Here is a 19,518-nt window from a genome sequence, read left to right as displayed (position 1 = left end):
GAGATCCCAAATCACACCATGCAGCCCTATCCGCCCTGAGACACTCGAGAGTTTGGCATCCGGGAGAAGATGATGATTTTGAGTCTGACTCCCAAAACGAGAACCCCTTTGCGACCCTGTTCGCAACCGATAACGGAGGTGTCCAGATGATGTTTTAAAAAGGAACCGCTTGGGAGAAAACGGTGTCCTTTCTGGTGGAACCTGCAGCATGTTTTATGTTGTTTGTAGTTGTACTGTTAAATGTTGTTTGTGAAATCGGAAATTTTTCCCACAGCCCCACACCTAATTTTTCGGCTGAAATCGAGAACTTATCAGCACGCTCATCAGCAGAAACCTCAGAGCTTGCCAGACCCCCGTTCGTAACTGCCCTTCTGGTTCAAAGGAGGAACCAATACGGCAACCCCCCACGATGACTACATTTCTTGCCCGTTCCTGTCGGTTGCTCAGGCAGTTGAGAAACGGCATTGGGACCCGCCCTCTGGTCAGCTACGCTCGGGTAGAGTATACACGGCATTGGTCGCCGTCCTACCCGGGGATTCCATCCAAATTTTACCCGTAGCGGCCCATACGCACCTCATTTCGGCAATTTTCGTTCAAAAAGTTGTGTTTTGTTTTCAGGTAACCCTTAGGTTGCCAACCCTCTGCTAATTACATCCTCAAACATTTGGATGGTAAATCACACAGCCTGCGAGACGGCTCGAACTGTTTCAGTATTTTTAAGTGTGTCTTGTCCGAATATTCGGTTTTTGAAAAAAATGAGGGAGTCACACATAGTGACCAATTATAAAGGGAGTAATTGGCACTAAAGGACAGGCAGGCTATCATACGAGATATTAAACCAAGATAGTGGCAGACACTATGCTTGATCCCACAGAACCCCAGAAGCTCCAGAGAAGAGAAGAGAAAAGAGAGAAGAACCATGAGGACATTCTCCGTGTTGCTCATCACCATAATGGACATTTGGTTGCGCGCGAATGCGAACCCCCTGACCCCAACGCCCCCCCAGCCGTTAATGATTCACTTCCCCATGGTACCCAGAGCCCAGTCACAAGCGACACCACACCATCTTGGTGTGACAGGTTTATAACCTGGTACTCCCTGCCTTACTTGATAGAATCCCTACTAGTATTGGCGATACTCTGCTGCATCGTGCAGACTATTCGTCTGAGGAAATGGAGAAAGAGAGCCTACCGCGCTCGCACCCCGGTATATAGGATAAGATCCCCTATTTTCGGATATGATCAGACCCCCGATCCCCGCGATCTATAATAAAGAACATTCGTTTGCGTTCCTTTTTGTTGTGAATAAAGAAATGTTTCATGAGCGACTGTACAATCCTGAGCTTGACTGCCAAGCCAGGAAAAATATGAATGATGCTGCGATGATTTTGTTTGCATTGATTAGGAAGTTAGTATGATTGAATGTTTGAGTGAGTGTAGTTTATTAAGGACATTTAGAGGTACCGTTTTTCTTATTTTGTAATGCATGTCCCTGTTTTGACATAGCGCCACTTACAATTGTCACTTCAAAATTTTCTTGCATAGTTATGGTCAGTGTAGAGGCCATAAAAGAATGCTCGCCGGGTCAGGGAATGAAGAACAGGCAGTTATGTGATCCTTCACACTTCGCGTTAGGATCACAAGGAGGGAGTGTAGCCACACCTGGGTTGGCCAATTCCCGATGTAAAATGGAGAACAGCAAAGGCTGAATGGAAATTCAGCCAACGCAGGCAGAAACTAGCAGGTGCAAGTTTACTGTGTATTAAACTCTGCAAAAGCCCAGACAGCATCGATACCAGCAACCATCTGCACAATAATGTAGCGGCCATCTACATACTAATGAGCGATCCCCGGGAACAATCAAAACATTTGAGATAAACAAGGCCAAGCCAGACTCCTCGGCGCCAGCAGGAGCCAACACAAAAGAAGCTAACGGATACCTAAAGACCGCCCAACGATCAGGGAACCGCTCCAGTATTGGAGAAATCGAACCAAGCGATTGGAACGAAGTCCAATCACTTGGAACCAGGTACGGGGTCCGCCCCGAAAGGCAGGAAGCCCCTGGGGACTATAAAGTAAAGCCCCCAAGTTCAAATCGTCCTTCTTGACAGGGTCACTCAGCAATGCGAACCAATCCTTGACAGTGACCTGTTCAGCTACCGCCAAAGAACGCAAGTCTCAAGTCAACGCTCGCTGCGAGATAGGCGCTCCTAGCTACCAGTCCATACCGGCTTTGAATCCCGCAGTTTCAGAACCCGAACGAAAGGCCATTTGTTCCCATGACCTGGTGGGCCAGTCCGAAGCTAAGTATAGGCCTGTTAGTTGTAGAAATAGCTTAGAAAGTAGAGTTTATGCACGAGTAGATTTGACCGTGTGTAAATAAATGTGCTTTGATTTGAATCTTACTAATTGGTGTATTGAGTTATTGATCATTACTTGAACTTGAACCTCGTGGCGGTATCATAAAGATACCTGGCGACTCGGCAAAGGTTATAAAACAGAGCCAATTGAACCAACCAAAAGTTAGCAACACTACACAACGTTTTACTGGTTATTCAGTGTTATTTTTATTATTTGTGTTTGTCCTTGGGATAAGGGTGTTGCTGCATGTAACTGTTCCGATGCACAACAATCAATGCATTTATTTATATAACAACTTTCATGTTCTAAAACATTCTCAGGTTTGTTACAGCTGCTGAGCCACTTAAGGAGATACTTGGTCAAAAAGGTGGGTTAGAGAGAGACAAAGAGAGGGATTTGAAAACAAGGGGCTGATTTAGCACAGGGCTAAATCGCTGGCTTTGAAAGCAGAACAAGGCAGGCCAGCAGCACGGTTCCATTCCCGTACCAGCCTCCCCGAACAGGCGCGGAATGTGGCGACTAGGGGCTTTTCACAGCAACTTCATTTGAAGCCTACTTGTGACAATAAGCGATTTTCATTTCATTTCAAGGATGAGGATTTTAAAATCAAGGCATACTGGATCAAGAACCAATTTATTTGAGCGATCACAGGGGTAATAAATGAGCACAATTGGTGATAGCTAGAAAACGGGCAGAAGAGTTTAGGATGAGTTCAAGTTTACAGGGTTAGCAAGTTCACTTCCCTGAAAGGCATGAGTGAGCAGTGTGTCTTTTCCTATAATCTACCAGCTTTCATGGTTATTTTCTTTAATGCAGGCAACAAATACCAGAATTCAATTATGTGACTGTGATGGGATTTGAACTCTCGATCGCTGGATAATTGGTCCGGACCATAACCACAGAACTACGGATCTGTTTTGAAAGTGTATCCTCATTTCATTTTCTCAATTCACTTTAACTACTTTTTATTTTAAAATTCTGGAACAAAGTTTTGCTCACTCTCCAATTAGCTGGACTTGTAGTTCCATCAGTTCTATAATTAATAGAGCATGGGATTAATTGCTCCCCCAGTAATCTGCACCCTTTCTAATGCATCTATGTCCCTTTAGAAGTAAGAATATCCAATTGGAATCTCACTAATGTATTGCACAATGTTAATACTCGTTGCAGGTTGGGACTTCACATTGAGGCAATGCACACCAACATTCTGTTCACATTATTCAAGACCTCAAATTATCGAAATATTTTTACAGCACTAATAATTACAACCACATCAGTTAATTATCTTACTTAGCAGTCACTCACGGCAGCATATTAAAGCTACCGTAAAACAGTAAAGTGTTCTGTCCTCGACACTACAAAAATCGAACAACAAACATAGAATAAGAAACCTTGTATTTCAATCAGTAATTGAAAAGAATTTAGGAGGGCAATGTTCTATTTGTCCCAGCACAGAAAGATGTTAAAGAGCTCGTGATCTGGGATGGTTATGCCATAGCACTGTTGTGCTACATTTGATTGCAATGCAAGCAAATCATTGAAATCATTCTTCACACTGAACAAATCACATTTCAGAACACTTCACCTCCCACTGTATCACATTTCAAAACAAAATCTGTGGCAATCGCCTAACCTTCCCCCAATTATTTGTCTCAATTCCCCCAATTCAAATGTCTCATTCAAACCGCACAGGATTTTACAGTGGTTTGACCATTTGTAAATACATGTGCAAGTATGTTTCAAGGCAAAACGCCCTAATGGTGTTCTTGGGGAAGAAGTGTGAGGAGAGTAAGAGATAAAGATAAGTGGGGAATTTACTCAGAGCATTTCGCAAGTTTATGAACCATGCATAAGATCTATGGTTCAATCCTCACTCTGTGCTGGGTTAGCTAAACTCCATCAGACCACGTGAAATAGACACCGGGGGGGGGGGGGGGGGGGCAGCACGGTGGCGCAGTGGTTAGCACTGCAGTCTCACGGCGCCGAGGTTCGATCCCAGCTCTGGGTCACTGTCCGTGTGGAGTTTGCACATTCTCCCTGTGTTTGCATGGGTTTCGCCCCCACAACCCAAAGATGTGCAGGCTAGGTGGATTGAACACGCTAAATTGCCCTTTAATTGGAAAAAATGAATTGGGTACTCTAAATTTATAAAAATAAATTTAAAAATTAAATAGGCACAGGAGTAGGGCACTCGGCCCCTCGAGCCTGCTCCACCATTTAATAAGATCATGGCTGATCCGACATTCCTCACGTCCACTGTCCTGCCGTTTCCCTGTAAACCCTGAGTTCCTTACTGATCAAGAATCTATCTATTTCAGCCTTAAATATACCACAATCACTCTGCCCCCACAGCTCTCTGTGGCAAGGAGTTCCAAAGACTCACAACCCTCTGAAAGAAGAAAGGCACCCCTTTATTCTGAGACTATGCCCTCTGGTCCTAGTCTCTCCCATGAGAGGAAACATCCTCTCAGCATTTACCCGGTCAAGCCCCTGAAGAGCCCTATATGTTCCAATGAGATCACCTCATACTTCTAAATTCCAATGAGGAGTCTCCCAAACTGTTTAAACTTTGCTCATAGGACAATGCATCCTAACTGGGGGTGATCCTAGTGAACCTTCACTGAATGGCCTCCAATGAAATAATCTCTTATAAATAAGGGAACCAAAACTGCTCACAGTACTCCAGATGTGGTCTCACCAGTACCTTGTACAGTTGCAGCAAGGCTTTCCTAATCTTATACTCCAACCCACTTGAAACAATGGCTAATATTCCATTAGCCTTCTTGATTACCTGCTGCACCAGTGTGCTAGTTGTATGTGTTTCAGGCACAGGTACCGCAAGCCCCTTTGTGTTGTACCTTTTTCTCTATTTAAATAATACTCCGTTCTTTTGTTCTCTCTTCCAAAATGCTGCCTCACAACACCAGGGACCCGGGTTCAATTACGGCCTTGGGTGACTGTCTGTGTGCCGTCTGCACGCTCACCCCGTGTCTGCGTGGATTTCCTCCGGGTGCTCCAGATTCCACCCACAGTCCAAAGCTGTGCAGGTCTGGTCAAGTTACGGGGTTACGGGCTAGAGATATACCAACTGTAGTATTCCCATTTGCAAACCTTTTGCCCACTTACTTAACCTATCAATATCTCTTTGCAAATGGCTTGTATCCCTCTCACAACTTGCTTTTCCATCTTTTTTGTGTTGTCTGCAAATTTGGCTACAGGACATTTGCTTCCTTCCTCCAACTCATTCATATATATTGTAAATAGTTTTGGTCCCAGCACTGATCCATGTGGAGCCCTACTGGTTTCAGGTCACCAACCTGAAAAAGAATCCCTTATACCGAAACAAAACTCAGTCAGAGCCATGTAGGGCCACTAAAAGCGAATTCAGATTAAAGGACGGGGAATTCAGTCAAAATTCCTACTCAAATTCAGTGGGCCCAGCTGGGAAGTGTACATCTGCTAACATCAGGGGAGAAGCGCATCAGGCTCAGCTGTGATGCCCCCCTCCTTCCCCCCCCCCCCAAGATTCAAATCTTGGCAGCACTCACCAACCATCAACATGCTAAGGGGAGGACAAGGCATCCATGGCTGACGAGGGATGTCAAAGATAGCATAAAGGCTAAGGAAAAAGCATACAAAGTGGCGAGTATTAGTGGGAAACCTGAGGATTGGGAAGCCTTTAAAAGCGAGCAGAGGACAACTAAAAAAGCAATAAAGGGGGGAGAAGATGAAGTACAAGTGCAAGCTAGCTAGTAATATAAAAGGAAGATAGGAAGAGATTTTTTCAATATATAAAAGGTAAGAGAGAGGCAAAAATAGACACTGGACCACTAGAAAATGTGACTGGAGAAATAATAATAGGAAACAAAGAAATGGCAGACAAACTGAATAGTTACTTTGCATCAGTCTTCACCTGGACCAGATGGACTACACCCCAGGGTTCTAAAAGAGATAGCTGAGGAAATTGTGGTGGCATTAGTGATGATCTTTCGGGACTCAGTGGAGGCAGGAAGGGTCCCAGAGGATTGGAAGGTGGCTAATGTAACACCACTGTTTAAGAAGGGAAGGAGGCAGAAGAGGGGAAATTATAGGCCGGTTAGCCTGACTTCGGTCATTGGTAAGATTTTAGAGTCTCTTATTAAAGATGAGATCGTGAAGCACTTTGAAGTGCATGGTAAAATAGGACTGGGTCATCCCGGCTTTGTCAAAGGGAGATCGTGTCTGACAAATCTGTTAGAGTTCTTTGAGGAGAATCAGTGGACGTGATTTATTTAGATTCCCAGAAGGCCTTTGGCAAGGTGCCACATAGGAGACTGTTAAATAAGTTAAAAGTCCATGTGTTAAGGGTAAGATCCTGGCATGGATAGAGGATTGGCTGACTGGCAGAGGCGGCAGAAGGCAAAGAGTGGGGATAAAGGGGTCTTTTTCAGGATGGCAGCCGGGTAACTAGTGGTGTGCCTCAGGGGTCTGTGCTGGGACCACAACTTTCTACAATATACATTAATGATCTGGAAGAAGGTACTGAAGGCACTGTTGCTAAGTTTGCAGATGATACAAAGATCTGCAGAGGGACAGGTAGTATTGAGGAAGCAAGGGGGCTGCAGAAGGACTTGGACAAGCTAGGAGAGTGGGCAATGAAGTGGCAAATGAAATACAATGTGGAAAAGTGTGAGGTTATGCACTTCGGAAGGAGGAATCTAGGCATAGACTATTTTCTAAATGGGGAAATGCTTCGGAAAGCAGAAGCACAGAGGGACTTGGAAGTCCTTGTTCACGATTCTCTTGAGGTTAATGTGCAGGTTCAGTCGGCAGTTAATAAGACAAATGCAATGTTAGCATCCATGTCAAGAGGGCCAGAATACAAGACCAGGGATGTACTTCTGAGGCTGTATAAGGCTCTGGTCAGACCCCATTTGGAATTTGGAGTATTGTGAGCAGTTTTGGGCCCCATATCTAAGGAAGGATGTGCTGGCCTTGGAAAGGGTCCAGAGGAGGTTCACAAGAATGATCCCTGGAATGAAGAACTTGTCGTATGAGGAACGTATGAGGACTCTGGGTCTGTACTCGTTGGGAGTTTAGAAGGATGAGAGGGGACCTTATTGAAACGTACAAGATACTGCGAGACCTGGATAGAGTGGACGTGGAGAGGATGTTTCCACTGGTAGGAAAAACTAGAACCAGAGGACACCATCTCAGATTAAAGGGACGATCCTTTAAATCAGAGATGAGGAGGAATTTTTTTAGCCAGAGGGTGGTGAATCTGTGGAACTCTTTGCTGCAGAAAGCTGTGGAGGCCAATTCACTGAGACGCAATTCTGAAACTCATCCGCTTCATTCTGGATCACAACGTCTTCACCTTCGACAACAAGTTCTTCATTCAGACGCACGGAACAGCCATGGGGACCAAATTTGCACCCCAATACGCCAACATCTTCATGCACAAGTTTGAACAGGACCTACTCACCATACAGGACCTTCAACCGATGTTATACACCAGATACATCGATGACATTTTTTTCCTTTGGACCCACGGCGAAGAATCACTGAAACGACTACACAATGACATTAATAAGTTCCATCCAACCATCAGACTCAACATGGACTACTCTCCAAAATCAGTTGCATTCTTGGACACACTCGTCTCCATCAAGGACGGTCACCTCAGCACTTCGCTTTACCGCAAACCCACGGATAACCTCATGATGCTCCACTTCTCCAGCTTCCACCCTAAACACATTAAAGAAGCCATCCCCTATGGACAAGCGCTCCGTATACACAGGATCTGCTCAGACGAGGAGGAGCGTAACAGACATCTGCAGACGTTGAAAGATGCCCTCGTACGAATGGGATATGGCACTCGACTCATCGATCGACAGTTCCAACGCGCCACAGCGAAAAACCGGACCGACCTCCTCAGAAGACAAACATGGGACACAACCGACAGAATACCCTTCGTCGTCCAGTACTTCCCCGGAGTGGAGAAACTACGTCATCTTCTTCACAGCCTTCAACACGTCATTGATGACGATGAACATCTTGCCAAGGTCATCCCCACACCCCCACTACTTGCCTTCAAACAACCGCGCAACCTCAAACGAACCATTGTTTGCAGCAAACTACCCAGTCTTCAGAACAGTGACCACGGCACCACACAACCCTGTCATGGTAATCTCTGCAAGACGTGCCAGATCATCGACATGGATACCACTATTACACGTGAGACCACCACCCACCAGGTACGCGGTACATACTCGTGCGACTCGGCCAACGTTGTCTACCTCATACGCTGCAGGAAAGGATGTCCCGAAGCGTGGTACATTGGCGAGACCATGCAGATGCTGCGACAACGAATGAACGGACATCGCGCAACAATCACCAGGCAGGAATGTTCCCTTCCAGTCGGGGAACACTTCAGCAGTCAAGGGCATTCAGCCTCTGATCTCCGGGTAAGCGTTCTCCAAGGCGGCCTTCAGGACCCGCGACAACGCAGAATCGCCGAGCAGAAACTTATAGCCAAGTTCCGCACACATGAGTGCGGCCTCAACCGGGACCTGGGATTCATGTCACATTACATTCATCCCCCACCATCTGGCCTGCGAAATCCTACCAACTGTCCTGGCTTGAGACAATTCACACCTCTTTAACCTGGGGTTGCCTCATCTCTGGATCGGTAAAGATTTAATCACCTGCTAATGCTCGCATTCCTAGCATGGTTTGGCATCTTTGAATTTGTCTATATATGTGTTTCTGGAACAGACCTCTTCATTCACCTGAGGAAGGAGCAGCGCCCCGAAAGCTAGTGACATCGAAACAAACCTGTTGGACTTTAACCTGGTGTTGTAAGACTTCGTACTGTGCTCACCCCAGTCCAACGCCGGCATCTCCACATCATGAGTATCTTTAAGGCAGAGATAGATAGCTTCTTGATTAATAAGGGGATCAGGGGTTATGGGGAGAAGGCAGGAGAATGGGGATGAGAAAAATATCAGCCATGATTGAATGGCGGAGCAGACTCGATGGGCCAAGTGGCCTAATTCTGCTCCTATGTCTTATGATCAAGGCTCACAGATAAACAATTATTGCTTGAATGAGATACTCGAGGGCAACTGATGTCAGTGAGGGCATCAAGGGGTTGATGTTTTCAGGGCAGAAAAGAGAGAAAATAGGTAAAAGAAATTCACTCAGGTTACACAGCCCCTCAACACGTTTCACAAAATGGTTATTTACTAAGCAATATATAGCTGCCAGAGGGGAATTTTCATGTATGACTGGCCCCTGTCACAGGATATATACATTAGATCTTTCACCAGAACAGCTGTTGTACCCCCTCATCCCACTGCTGCCTTCAAAAGAACTGCAATAGACAATAGACACCACAGCACAGCAATCACCAGCCAGTACAAAAAAAACATAGCCACTGCCATAATATAACAGCTGCGCTGGAGTAAGTTACAGGCAGTAACCCAATCTTGGGGGTTAGAGTCAGTTGATGCTCACAAACCACTGAAGCTCTGCTCTCACAGTTTATGAAATCTGAACCCCTTGATTGTATTACAATCCTTGGCAACACACTAGAACTCAGTTTCACAGTTATTGTTGCACACATCTTGAAATGTGTAAAGCCTCTGTTTACATATAGATACCATTCAATTTTAGTATCAGCTCTTAAAGCATTAGTCACAGCATTTTGTCATTGTCACCACTAGAATTCCTGTTTATTCAGTATGTAGGAGTTAGGTCTGTTCTACAATTTGATGCGTGACTTTTGTCCTTTGGAAGAAGAAATTTGACTAAAAAGCTTCATAGTTCATTATTCTTAATCTTTATATGACTTATTTACCTGATTTTGTATATCGGAAAGTTGACTATTTCAATACATGCAAATATTTGTAATATACCAGGATCACACAGCAAATTAACGTTCAACAACCAAAATGTTCAATAACCACAGAGAAATTCCACACCCATATCTCAAGCATTAATGACCTTTGTTATCTACATAGTAATATATATGCATAACAGCCTAACTGATGCATTTTCTTCTCCACAGATTAACAAAGCAAATGTCGAATTTGCAACTAAAATCTTATCAAAACCACTTGTGTAAAAAGTACAGAAACGAATATGAACACTTTCATTTATTTGTAACGGAGTGGGAAACTGCAGTTTCTAATCTCCACAAGGAATCAAACAAATTACATTCTTAGCTAATTGTTTTTAGACCTCTGGAGTTTCAGGCCAGAACCTACACCGTTGGCAAGCTTTTGACTTATCATTCTTTGCAAACACACGAATGAGTAGTGCTCACACTACACCACAGTAAAAGACACACACACAAAAAACAAACAAACACCGCATTCTACTTTTAGTTCAGCTCGGATGATGGAAGGTTAGACGGTCCACTTAAGGCCCACTCCACCAAAATAACAGCCGATCTAATCCTCACACACACACATTTCTCACTGGATTTGTAGCCCAGCATTATCAGATCTGTGAGGTTGCAGACACAAGAGAGGGACAGTGGGGATTGGAGGGAGGGGGGAGTGGGGATTGGAGGGAGGGGGGAGGGGGGAGTGGGGATTGGAGGGAGGGGGGAGGGGAGAGTGGGGGAGGGGGGAGTGGGGGAGGGAAGAAACAAGAGGAGTTTCTCAGGCATGAGTTAAAATAAACATGGGCGCAGAGAAATCCACAGTAAAGAAACAAACAACAAAAACAACAAAAAGACAACACTCACAATCTCCACGGTGCCACTGTGGCATTTAACATGGCATGCGCTGGTCATACTGGTTCTGGTCTGGAAAGGGTCAGATGTCAAGAGGGGGTTGGGGAGGGGGGGAAAAGAGATGAGGGGGGGGGGAAAAGAGGTGAGGGGGGGGAAAAGAGGTGAGGGGGGGTGGAAAGAGGTGAGGGGGGGAAAAGAGGTGAGGGGGGGGAAAGAGGTGAGGGGGGGGAAAGAGGTGAGGGGGGGAAAAGAGGTGAGGGGGGGGGAAAAGAGGTGAGGGGGGGAAAAGAGGTGAGGGGGGGAAAAGAGGTGAGGGGGGGAAAAGAGGTGAGGGGGGGAAAAGAGGTGAGGGGGGGAAAAGAGGTGAGGGGGGGAAAAGAGGTGAGGGGGGGAAAAGAGGTGAGGGGGAAAAGAGGTGAGGGGGGGAAAAGAGGTGAGGGGGGGAAAAGAGGTGAGGGGGGGAAAAGAGGTGAGGGGGGGAAAAGAGGTGAGGGGGGGAAAAGAGGTGAGGGGGGGAAAAGAGGTGAGGGGGGGGAAAAGAGGTGAGGGGGGGAAAAGAGGTGAGGGGGGGGAAAAGAGGTGAGGGGGGGAAAAGAGGTGAGGGGGGGGAAAAGAGGTGAGGGGGGAAAAGAGGTGAGGGGGGGAAAAGAGGTGAGGGGGGGAAAAGAGGTGAGGGGGGGAAAAGAGGTGAGGGGGGGAAAAAGAGGTGAGGGGGGGAAAAAGAGGTGAGGGGGGGAAAAAGAGGTGAGGGGGGGGAAAAGAGGTGAGGGGGGGAAAAGAGGTGAGGGGGGGAAAAGAGGTGAGGGGGGGAAAAGAGGTGAGGGGGGGAAAAGAGGTGAGGGGGGGAAAAGAGGTGAGGGGGGGAAAAGAGGTGAGGGGGGAAAAGAGGTGAGGGGGGGAAAAGAGGTGAGGGGGGAAAAGAGGTGGGGGGGACGCACAGAGGTGGGGGGGACGCACAGAGGTGGGGGGGACGCACAGAGGTGGGGGGGACGCACAGAGGTGGGGGGGACGCACAGAGGTGGGGGGGACGCACAGAGGTGGGGGGGACGCACAGAGGTGGGGGGGACGCACAGAGGTGGGGGGGACGCACAGAGGTGGGGGGGACGCACAGAGGTGGGGGGGACGCACAGAGGTGGGGGGGACGCACAGAGGTGGGGGGGACGCACAGAGGTGGGGGGGACGCACAGAGGTGGGGGGGACGCACAGAGGTGGGGGGGACGCACAGAGGTGGGGGGGACGCACAGAGGTGGGGGGACGCACAGAGGTGGGGGGGACGCACAGAGGTGGGGGGGACGCACAGAGGTGGGGGGGACGCACAGAGGTGGGGGGGACGCACAGAGGTGGGGGGGACGCACAGAGGTGGGGGGGACGCACAGAGGTGGGGGGGACGCACAGAGGTGGGGGGGACGCACAGAGGTGGGGGGGACGCACAGAGGTGGGGGGGGACGCACAGAGGTGGGGGGGACGCACAGAGGTGGGGGGGACGCACAGAGGTGGGGGGGACGCACAGAGGTGGGGGGGACGCACAGAGGTGGGGGGGACGCACAGAGGTGGGGGGGACGCACAGAGGTGGGGGGGACGCACAGAGGTGGGGGGGACGCACAGAGGTGGGGGGGACGCACAGAGGTGGGGGGGACGCACAGAGGTGGGGGGGACGCACAGAGGTGGGGGGGACGCACAGAGGTGGGGGGGACGCACAGAGGTGGGGGGGACGCACAGAGGTGGGGGGGACGCACAGAGGTGGGGGGGGACGCACAGAGGTGGGGGGGACGCACAGAGGTGGGGGGGACGCACAGAGGTGGGGGGGACGCACAGAGGTGGGGGGGACGCACAGAGGTGGGGGGGACGCACAGAGGTGGGGGGGACGCACAGAGGTGGGGGGGACGCACAGAGGTGGGGGGGACGCACAGAGGTGGGGGGGACGCACAGAGGTGGGGGGGACGCACAGAGGTGGGGGGGACGCACAGAGGTGGGGGGGACGCACAGAGGTGGGGGGGACGCACAGAGGTGGGGGGGACGCACAGAGGTGGGGGGGACGCACAGAGGTGGGGGGGACGCACAGAGGTGGGGGGGACGCACAGAGGTGGGGGGGACGCACAGAGGTGGGGGGGACGCACAGAGGTGGGGGGGACGCACAGAGGTGGGGGGGACGCACAGAGGTGGGGGGGACGCACAGAGGTGGGGGGGACGCACAGAGGTGGGGGGGACGCACAGAGGTGGGGGGGACGCACAGAGGTGGGGGGGACGCACAGAGGTGGGGGGGACGCACAGAGGTGGGGGGGACGCACAGAGGTGGGGGGGACGCACAGAGGTGGGGGGGACGCACAGAGGTGGGGGGGACGCACAGAGGTGGGGGGGACGCACAGAGGTGGGGGGGACGCACAGAGGTGGGGGGGACGCACAGAGGTGGGGGGGACGCACAGAGGTGGGGGGGACGCACAGAGGTGGGGGGGACGCACAGAGGTGGGGGGGACGCACAGAGGTGGGGGGGACGCACAGAGGTGGGGGGGACGCACAGAGGTGGGGGGGACGCACAGAGGTGGGGGGGACGCACAGAGGTGGGGGGGACGCACAGAGGTGGGGGGGACGCACAGAGGTGGGGGGGACGCACAGAGGTGGGGGGGACGCACAGAGGTGGGGGGGACGCACAGAGGTGGGGGGGACGCACAGAGGTGGGGGGGACGCACAGAGGTGGGGGGGACGCACAGAGGTGGGGGGGACGCACAGAGGTGGGGGGGACGCACAGAGGTGGGGGGGACGCACAGAGGTGGGGGGGACGCACAGAGGTGGGGGGGACGCACAGAGGTGGGGGGGACGCACAGAGGTGGGGGGGACGCACAGAGGTGGGGGGGACGCACAGAGGTGGGGGGGACGCACAGAGGTGGGGGGGACGCACAGAGGTGGGGGGGACGCACAGAGGTGGGGGGGACGCACAGAGGTGGGGGGGACGCACAGAGGTGGGGGGGACGCACAGAGGTGGGGGGGACGCACAGAGGTGGGGGGGACGCACAGAGGTGGGGGGGACGCACAGAGGTGGGGGGGACGCACAGAGGTGGGGGGGACGCACAGAGGTGGGGGGGACGCACAGAGGTGGGGGGGACGCACAGAGGTGGGGGGGACGCACAGAGGTGGGGGGGACGCACAGAGGTGGGGGGGACGCACAGAGGTGGGGGGGACGCACAGAGGTGGGGGGGACGCACAGAGGTGGGGGGGACGCACAGAGGTGGGGGGGACGCACAGAGGTGGGGGGGACGCACAGAGGTGGGGGGGACGCACAGAGGTGGGGGGGACGCACAGAGGTGGGGGGGACGCACAGAGGTGGGGGGGACGCACAGAGGTGGGGGGGACGCACAGAGGTGGGGGGGACGCACAGAGGTGGGGGGGACGCACAGAGGTGGGGGGGACGCACAGAGGTGGGGGGGACGCACAGAGGTGGGGGGGACGCACAGAGGTGGGGGGGACGCACAGAGGTGGGGGGGACGCACAGAGGTGGGGGGGACGCACAGAGGTGGGGGGGACGCACAGAGGTGGGGGGGACGCACAGAGGTGGGGGGGACGCACAGAGGTGGGGGGGACGCACAGAGGTGGGGGGGACGCACAGAGGTGGGGGGGACGCACAGAGGTGGGGGGGACGCACAGAGGTGGGGGGGACGCACAGAGGTGGGGGGGACGCACAGAGGTGGGGGGGACGCACAGAGGTGGGGGGGACGCACAGAGGTGGGGGGGACGCACAGAGGTGGGGGGGGGAGACAGAGGTGGGGGGGGAGACAGAGGTGGGGGGGGGAGACAGAGGTGGGGGGGGACGCACAGAGGTGGGGGGGGGAGACAGAGGTGGGGGGGGGAGACAGAGGTGGGGGGGGGAGACAGAGGTGGGGGGGGGACAGAGGTGGGGGGGGGACAGAGGTGGGGGGGGGACAGAGGTGGGGGGGGGGACACAGAGGTGGGGGGGGACACAGAGGTGGGGGGGGGACACAGAGGTGGGGGGGGACAGAGGTGGGGGGGGACAGAGGTGGGGAGGGGGGGGGACAGAGGTGGGGAGGGGGGGGGACAGAGGTGGGGAGGGGGGGGGACAGAGGTGGGGAGGGGGGGGGACAGAGGTGGGGAGGGGGGGGGACAGAGGTGGGGAGGGGGGGGGACAGAGGTGGGGAGGGGGGGGGACAGAGGTGGGGAGGGGGGGGGGACAGAGGTGGGGAGGGGGGGGGGACAGAGGTGGGGAGGGGGGGGGGACAGAGGTGGGGAGGGGGGGGGACAGAGGTGGGGAGGGGGGGGACAGAGGTGGGGAGGGGGGGGGGGACATAGGTGGGGAGGGGGGGGGACATAGGTGGGGAGGGGGGGGGGGACAGAGGTGGGGAGGGGGGGGGACAGAGGTGGGGAGGACAGAGGTGGGGAGGACAGAGGTGGGGGGGGGGAGGGACAGAGGTGGGGAGGGGGGGGGACAGAGGTGGGGAGGACAGAGGTGGGGAGGACAGAGGTGGGGAGGGGGGGGGGACATAGGTGGGGAGGGGGGGGGGACATAGGTGGGGAGGGGGGGGGGGACAGAGGTGGGGAGGGGGGGGGACAGAGGTGGGGAGGACAGAGGTGGGGAGGACAGAGGTGGGGAGGACAGAGGTGGGGAGGACAGAGGTGGGGAGGGGGGGGGGGGGGTTAAAAGTGAAGGAGCTGCAGAGATAAAGGACTTGGTGTGTGTGTGTGTTGCTGAGTGCCGGTCCCAATCACAATGAATTCACAAAACACACACACAGAACAAAAAAAAACACATCCAATCTTTCAACCCCACTTCCTTACCTTCCGTCCCCCTACTGCATGAATGCTTGGGTGGCCTGGAGCTCCAGAGGGGAAAGAGAAGGAAGAGTTGGTGGAGATGGCATCTGGATTTTCTCCTTTCTCTCTCCCCCAGCTTATTCTCTCTCTCTCTCTCTCTCTCTCTCTCGTGTTTGTTTTCCTTTCCTCCCCTCCCCTCGAGTCTGTTTTTTTTGTGGCTGTGGTTTGAGACAGTTTGTTGTTGTCCAGGGACAGGGTGAGGGAGGGCAGCGAGAGAGCAGCAGCAAACCCAGCCAGGGTAACACAGTAACCACAGGACACCGCGCACCCGCCAGCAAGCGCCGCTCCCATTGGCCCGCCCCGCACCCAATCCGCGCCAAGGAGAAAGAGGACTGCATTGATTTAAAAGCTCGGTGCCCAGAAACAAGGTTTCAGTGGCAGGGGGAGAGGCTGCAGCAGGGCATGTGGAATTGGGGGGGGGTTGTTCTTGCATCAATTTGGGGTGAAAGCTGCACTAATTTGAGTGGTTATTACTGCATCAATTTTGGGGTTATTGCTGCATCAATTTGGGGTTATTGCTACATCAATTTGGGGGTTATTGCTGCATCAATTTGGGGGGGTTAATGCTGCATAATTTAGGGCTATTGCATCAATTTGGGGGGTGGGGGTTATTGCATCAATTTGGGGGGGTGGGGGTTATTGCATCAATTTGGGGGTTTGCTGCATCAATTTGGGGTTATTGCATCAATTTGGGGGATTATTGCTGCATCAATTTGGGGGGATTATTGCTGCATCAATTTGGGGGTTATTGCATCAATTTGGGGGGATTATTGCTGCATCAATGTGGGGGTTATTGCTGCGTCAATTTGGGGTTATTGCTACATCAATTTGGGGGATTATTGCTGCATCAATTTGGGGGTTATTGCATCAATTTGGGGGTTATTTCAGCATCAATTTGGGGGTTATTACTGCATCAATTTGGGGGATTATTGCTGCATCAATTTGGGGGTTATTGCATCAATTTGGGGGTTATTTCAGCATCAATTTGGGGGTTATTGCTGCGTCAATTTGGGGAGATTATTGCTGCATCAATTTGGGGTCATTGCATCAATTTGGGGGTTATTGCATCAATTTGGGGGTTATTGCTGCATCAATTTGGGGGCTATTGCTGCATCAACTTGGGGGTTATTGCTGCATCAATTTGGGGGTTATTGCTGCATCAATTTGGGGGGATTATTGCTGCGGCAATTTGGGGGGATTATTACTGCATCAATTTGGGGGTTATTGCTGCATCAATTTGGGGGTTATTGCTGCATCAACTTGGGGGTTATTGCTGCATCAATTTGGGGGGATTATTACTGCATCAATTTGGGGGTTATTGCTGCATCAATTTGGGGGTTATTGCTGCATCAACTTGGGGGTTATTGCTGCATGAATTTGGGGGTGATTGCTACGTCAATTTGGGGGGATTATTGCTGCATCAATTTGGGGGGTTATTGCTGCATCAATTTGGGGGTTATTGCTGCATCAATTATGGAGTCATTGCTGGGTCAATTTGAGGGTTATTGCTGCATCAATCTGTGGGTCATTGCTGCATCAATTTGGGGGATATTGTATCAATTTGGGATTATTGTGCATCAATGTGGGGTTATTGCTGCATCAATTTTGGGGGGTTATTGCTGCATCAATTTTGGGGGGTTATTGCTGCATCAACTGGGGCATTATTGCCTCATTAATTTGGGGGTTATTGCTGCATCAATTTGGGGGTTATTGCTGCATCACTTTGGGGGGTTATTGCATCATTTGGGGGGTTAATGCTGCATCAACTGGGGGACAGGGTCAATTCTGCATCAACTGGGGGACAGGGTGAATTCTGAATCAACTGGGGGACAGGGTTAATTCTGCATCAACTGGGGGACAGGGTGAATTCTGCATCAGCTGGGGGCCAGGGAGAATTCTGAATCAACTGGGGACAGGGTGAATTCTGAATCAACTGGGGACAGGGTGAATTCTGAATCAACCGGGGAATACGGTTAATTCTGCATCCACTGGGGGACAGAATGAATACTGAATCAACTGGGGGACAGGGTGAATTCTGAATCAACTGGGGACAGGGAAAATTCTGAATCAACTGGGGGACAGGGTGAATTCTGAATCAACTGGGGGACAGGGTTAATTCTGCATCAACTGGGGGACAGGGTGAATTCTGCATCAGCTGGGGGCCAGGGAGAATTCTGAATCAACTGGGGACAGGGTGAATTCTGAATCAACTGGGGACAGGGTGAATTCTGAATCAACTGGGGAATACGGTTAATTCTGCATCCACTGGGGGACAGAATGAATACTGAATCAACTGGGGGACAGGGTGAATTCTGAATCAACTGGGGACAGGGAAAATTCTGAATCAACTGGGGACAGGGTGAATTCTGAATCAGCTGGGGACAGGGTGAATTCTGAATCAACTGGGGGACAGGGTTAATTCTGCATCAACTGGGGGACAGGGTCAATTCTGCATCAAATGGGGAATAGGGTGAATTCTGCATCAGCTGGGGGACAGGGAGAATTCTGAATCAACTGGGGACAGGGTGAATTCTGAATCAACTGGGGAACAGGGTTAATTCTGCATCAACTGGGGAACAGGGTTAATTCTGCATCAAATGGGGAATACGGTGAATTCTGCATCAACTGGGGGACAGGGTGAATTCTGCATCAACTGGGGGTCAGGGTGAATTCTGAATCAACGGGGGGGGGGGTGAAATATGAATCAACTGGGGACAGGGTGAATTCTGCATCTGCTGGGGGACAGGGTGAATTCTGCATCAACTGGGGGGCAGGATGAATTCTGCATCAAATGAGGAATAGGGTGAATTCTGAATCAACTGGGTACAGGATCAATTCTGCACCAACTGGGGAATAGAGTGAATTCTGAACCGACTGGGGGACAGGGCGAATTGTGCATCAACTGGGGACAGGGTGAATTCTGCACCAACTGGGGACGGGGTGAATTCTGAATCAACGGGGGGGGGGGGGGGCAGGGTGAAATATGAATCAACTGGGGACAGGGTGAATTCTGCATCTGTTGGGGGACAGGGTGATTTCTGCATCAACTGGGGGGCAGGATGAATTCTGCATCAAATGGGGAATAGGGTGAATTCTGAATCAACTGGGTACAGGATCAATTCTGCACCAACTGGGGAATAGAGTGAATTCTGAACCAACTGGGGGATAGGGTGAATTCTGCATCAACTGGGGACAGGGTGAATTCTGCACCAACTGGGGACGGGGTGAATTCTGAATCAACTGGGAGACTGGGAGAATTCAGAATCAACTGGGTTACAGGGTGAATTCTGCATCAACTGGAGACAAGGGTGAATTCTGCATCAACTGGGGGACGGGGTGAATTCTGCATCAACTGGGGGACAGGGTGAATTCTGCATCAGCTGGGGGACGGGGTTAATTCTGCATCAACTGGGGAATAGAGTGAATTCTGCATCAACTGGGGACAAGGGTGAATTCTACATCAACTGGGGACAAGGGTGAATTCTGCATCAACTGGGGGACGGGGTGAATTCTGCATCAACTGGGGGACAGGGTGAATTCTGCATCAACTGGGGAATAGAGTGAATTCTGCATCAACTGGGGGACAGGGTGAATTCTGCATCAACTGGGGACAGG

General features: G+C 51.8%; 1 protein-coding gene across 9 annotated transcripts in view; it reads right to left on the bottom strand.

Annotated features, from left to right (window-relative positions):
• Positions 1-16,150, bottom strand: part of rerea (arginine-glutamic acid dipeptide (RE) repeats a) — a 708,059-nt gene extending 691,909 nt beyond the window's left edge. For 6 of the 9 annotated variants that reach the window (XM_072477931.1, XM_072477930.1, XM_072477934.1 and 3 more), the window contains exon 1: positions 15,868-16,150. The gene's annotated coding sequence lies outside the window, so the exon portion shown is untranslated. The remainder of the gene's footprint in view (positions 1-15,867) is intronic. The other 3 variants (XM_072477940.1, XM_072477937.1, XM_072477938.1) reach the window with 1 other exon arrangement.
• Between the last annotated feature and the right edge of the window lie 3,368 nt (positions 16,151-19,518).

This window comes from Scyliorhinus torazame, chromosome 16 (genome assembly GCF_047496885.1).
Source record: "Scyliorhinus torazame isolate Kashiwa2021f chromosome 16, sScyTor2.1, whole genome shotgun sequence".
Taxonomy (NCBI): Eukaryota; Metazoa; Chordata; class Chondrichthyes; order Carcharhiniformes; family Scyliorhinidae; genus Scyliorhinus; species Scyliorhinus torazame.
The sequence above is the reverse complement of the archived record's forward strand: the minus strand, read 5'-3'. Positions and strand labels throughout refer to the sequence as shown.